The 4,530-nt window shown below is 47.6% G+C and overlaps 1 protein-coding gene across 1 annotated transcript in view; it reads right to left on the bottom strand.

The window, feature by feature from the left end:
- The window catches only part of KCTD6 (potassium channel tetramerization domain containing 6), a 15,454-nt gene extending 12,371 nt beyond the window's left edge, over positions 1-3,083 (bottom strand). Inside the window, exon 1 of the mRNA XM_015558242.1 lies at positions 3,061-3,083. The gene's annotated coding sequence lies outside the window, so the exon portion shown is untranslated. The remainder of the gene's footprint in view (positions 1-3,060) is intronic.
- Positions 3,084-4,530: the final 1,447 nt, after the last annotated feature.

Raw genomic sequence — 4,530 nt, 5'->3', positions numbered from 1 at the left:
CGACGTCCTGCCTCCGCCTGCAATTTGGATCAGCCCAGCCCTCCCGCAACCTTCACCGCGTGCGCCCTCGGACCTAGGTTCCCCACTGCTGCTCCGTTGTCTTCCCACGAACATGCATGGAGTCCGGGCCATATGCCGGGCATACGGGGTACAGCGGCCAGCAAGATGGAGGAGGTCCTAAGTAGAGAAGAAAACAGACGAGACCCAAGAAACAGCCGGCAGACAAAATCCTGACAAGTTATGATGTGTTGGGAGGCACATGATAAAAATAATTAGATGGAGAATAAAGGGAGGACTCTGCTTCAGATGCAATGGCCGAGAAAGACCTGGACACTCTGCTTGTGGCAGAGGACCTGCTGGCCTTGCCCTCCGTGGGGCAGGCGACTCTAATAAGGTCACCTGTCAGGCCTGGGGGGCAGGGCAGGGAAGGGCGGCCAGGTCTGAAGGGACAGCCTGGGCGGCCAGATAGGAAGACTAAGGGCAGAGCTGACCGGCAGAAAGGAAGGACCGGTGCAGAGGCTCTGAGGCCTAAAGGAGCCGGTCTTACTAGAGTCTGAGCACCATATTGTCCTCTTTTCACCAGGAAGGAAGCCAAGACTGCAGAGGGTGGGGAATTAGGTAAAAGTCTCAGACCTAATTTGTCTCCAAGAATAGGCTCCTGCGAAATCCCATTCGCTCCTGCAGACCAGATCTCTGTCCTCTTCCTGGGGGGACGTTGATTTTGCCATTTCTTCTCCACCAGGATAACCGCGGCCTTAGAAACTCGCCTGTTGCAGTCTGCATGTGCGTGAGCTGGCTCTGAGGTTTAACTTTTATCCAGTGATTATCACACTCAGATCTGATACTTGGTTTTTCTCTGAAAACTTAAATTGATAGGTTAAATAAATGACATATGCTTCATCAGCATCACTGGGTGCTATATGATCAAATTCAAAAAGACTAGGTGATTTTACAGGAACATGTGTGAGAAACATAATATAATGACATGCATGATATAATCCTAATTTTACTTTTAGAAACATAAATATAGACAAATATTTTGAAGGAAATGTAGAAAATCATTGATCATAGCTCTCTAGGTAGTAGCTTGGGAATGTTAGTGACATTACTGAATGTTCTTCCAAATTTCCTATATTTTTTAGAATCAATATTTTTTTAAAAATATGTTTTATTGATTTTCTACAGAGAGGAAGGGAGAGGGATAGAGAGTTAGAAACATCGATGAGAGAGAAACATCGATCAGCCGCCTCCTGCACGCCCCCCACTGGGGATGTGCCCACAACCAAGGTACATGCCCCTGACCGGAACCAAACCTGAGACCCTTGAGTCCGCAGGCCGACGCTCTATCCACTGAGCCAAACCAGTTCTGGCTAGAATCAATATTGAATTTACAATCAGAAAAATATATTTTAATCAGAGTTTTGGTTTTGTTTTGTTTTGTTTTTTAACAAAAGAAAGACAATACCAAAATTATTCAGCACTCAGATCTCTAGGATTTGGTGCCACTGAAAAATCCAGACCTGCCCTGGCTTATCAGGGGTGTCCTTCGAAGAGTCATTTCCCCCCTCAGAGCTTCCATTTCCCCAACTAAAAACAGAGAGGAATAAACTTTGTCAGTGGTTTTCACAAAACTATTCTTACGTACCTCTTAAAGTTTTTATTGCTATTATAAATTATATTTTCAAGTTTGTGTTTTATAGTGTATTGATTGATGGTTATTGAAATGTGGTTGACTTTTAATTAATAACCTTATATTTTGCTAACTTGAACTCTTTTAGTTCTAAGTTTATAGGCTGTCTTGAATATTCTATGTAAGTAAACAAAGAGTCTTCAAGTAATGACAGTGTAGTATCTTCTATTTGATTTCCGTTTCCTTGTTTTACTCACTGACTAAAATCTCTAGCACAGTGTTGACTTGCAGTAATGGTGGTGGACATTTCTGTCTTGTTCTAGACTTTTCTAACATGTCACCATTGAATATGATGTTTGTTGTAGGTTTTTTATAGATATCTTTTATTGGTGTAATAAAAGATAACACAGTATTCTGCTGTGTTATGAATGGGCATTGAAATGTATCAAATGTGGGATTTTTCACTCTAATGTAACGTATTACAATCATGGATTTTATTACAGTAAACTATCCATGCATTCCTAGAATAAACTTACTTTTTTAAAAAATACATTTTATTGATTTTTTTACAAAGAAGGGAGAGGGATACAGAGTTAGAAACATCAATGAGAGAGAAACATTGATCAGCTGCCTCCTGCACACCCCCCAATGGGGATGTGCCCGCAACCAAGGTACATGCCCTTGACTGGAATTGAACCCGGGACCCTTCAGTCCACAGGCTGACGCTCTATCCACTGAGCCAAACCAGTTAGGACTAGAATAAACTTACTTTGATGATGCATTATTTTTTCACTAAAGCAGCTTCTGTAAGACTGGAGTTTCCTGTAATTTGGATTGCCTATAGATTTCTTCTACAAATCATCTTGGTTTAGGGCTTAGGGGTGGAAAGCATTTATGCTGACACCCCAACCCACAACATTCAATCTGGCCTCCGGGCCCACCTCTCTACCTAAACAGCTCTTATGGGGATACCAGGAAGAACCTCCTCAGATCTCCCCCTCTCAGGCCTCCCGGGGTGATATGTTGTCCACAACCTCTGAGAGACAGACTCTTCCGAGCCCTGCCCTACGCTTCCTCCTGCCTCTGTAGCACCTCCTCTCGGCCTCGTAGAGTCATTCCTCCTCTGCCATTACCCACCCCTCATGTCCAGGCTCGGTCAAGGCCATCCTCTCCTCTCTGTCTCTTCCTCTCTGTGGACTGATTCAGACACTTCCATGGATTCTGTTATTGTCTCTAAGCCAAAAGGTTCCCAACCCCATACCTCCAGCCCAGGCCTCTCTCTCGACTCCAGACCTACAGATGTATATTCTACAGCCCCAACCATGTGCCAGGGACTGTGCTCAGTGCTTTCACCTTCTGGGCCAGTTCTCTATCACCACATAATAAATTATCCCAAAATGTAAGGACATAAAACAACAAACATTTCTTACCTCATGGTTTCTGGGAGTCAAGAATTTGGAAGCAGATGAGGTAGGTAGCAGACCCTGCAGCCTAGATGTCAGCTGGGGCTGCAGTCATCTGAAGGCTTGGCTGGGGCGGGAGGATTCGCATCTAAGCTCACGCCTGGAGTTTTCAGGAGGAGCAGTAGTTCCTCTCCACATGAGCCTCTCCTGACAACCTGGCAGCTGGCATCCCCCAAAGCAAGTGATTTAACGGAAAACAGGAAATCACAAGGTCTTTTCTAACCCAGCCTTGAAAGGGACATACTTGGAGTCTTGTGGTCTCACAGACCAGCCCTATTACAGTGTGGGGTCACCACACAAGGCCGTGAATACCAGGAGGTGAGAATCAATGGGGTTACTGTATCTTGGAGGTTGCCCACCACACCCTCACCACAGCTCTGAGTGCAGGTTGCCCACATCATCCGGGTACAGAGCAAAAAACAGGCGAGGAGAGGTGAAGTCAGTGCTCAAGGTGACACGGCCAAGTATGAGAAGAGAGCTTTGACCACAGCTCTGCCCAGCCCCCCACAATTTTTCTTCCTCCACAGTCCATCTTCCAATGGTCCACCACCACCCTCCTCACCTTCAAAATGTGCAAGCCTGAGCCCTCTCGCCTACCACCCCCAAACCTCCCAGGCTCCCAGCTCAGCTCAGCAAATGATGCCACCATCCTCCCATCTGTCCGGCCCAGAAGCTTTGAGTCATGACTGCTCCTCCCACCCCTCACTTCCTAGTGCCAGATACCCCAGCCCTGCCAAGTCTTCCTCCTCAGTGCAGCCTGGGTTTCCCTCTCCTCCTCCCTCCATCTCCACCACCATCACGCTGGGCCAAGCCACCCACTTGTCCATCCAGGACATCTGCAGTAGCTCCTCCCTGGCCTCCCTCATTCTCTCTGCCCCCACGATGCCCATCTGCCCTCCTCTCTCCAGCATGAGTCACCTTTAAGAACACAAAGCTAGTGTGTCACTCTGTCTGCTTTAAACTCCTTCCAAGGCTCCTATTGCATGCAGAATCCAGCCCAAATTCCCTCCGGTGTGATCTGGCCCCTGGCCCCTACTCCAGCCTGCTCCTCTGTGCCTCCTCTCTCTCTGGGGCCCCAGCCCCTCTGGCCACATTATGGTATCTGGGACCCACTGCAATTTTTTTTTCACTTGGGGCCTCTGCTATGCTGTTCCTTAGCCTAAAATACTCTTCCCCAAGCTCTTGGCCTGCCTGGCTCCCCATCTTCAGCATATTGTCACCTACTCAGAGAGGCCTTTCCTGACCTCCCAGCCAGGCTGATGTCCTCAGCTATACCTTCCACAGTGCCCTTGCTTCTCGCTCCTCACCTCACTGCTCCTCAGCTGACCTGTGAGCTTCCTGAGAGCAGAGGCTGTCTGTCTGTCTGTCTGTCTGGCCAGCAACAGCACCCTAGAACTTCACGGTGAGCCTGGCACTTAGCACACCATACCCAGCCAT

The sequence above is a fragment of the Myotis davidii genome, unplaced genomic scaffold (assembly GCF_000327345.1).
Source record: "Myotis davidii unplaced genomic scaffold, ASM32734v1 scaffold189, whole genome shotgun sequence".
Lineage (NCBI taxonomy): Eukaryota > Metazoa > Chordata > Mammalia > Chiroptera > Vespertilionidae > Myotis > Myotis davidii.
The sequence above is the reverse complement of the archived record's forward strand: the minus strand, read 5'-3'. Positions and strand labels throughout refer to the sequence as shown.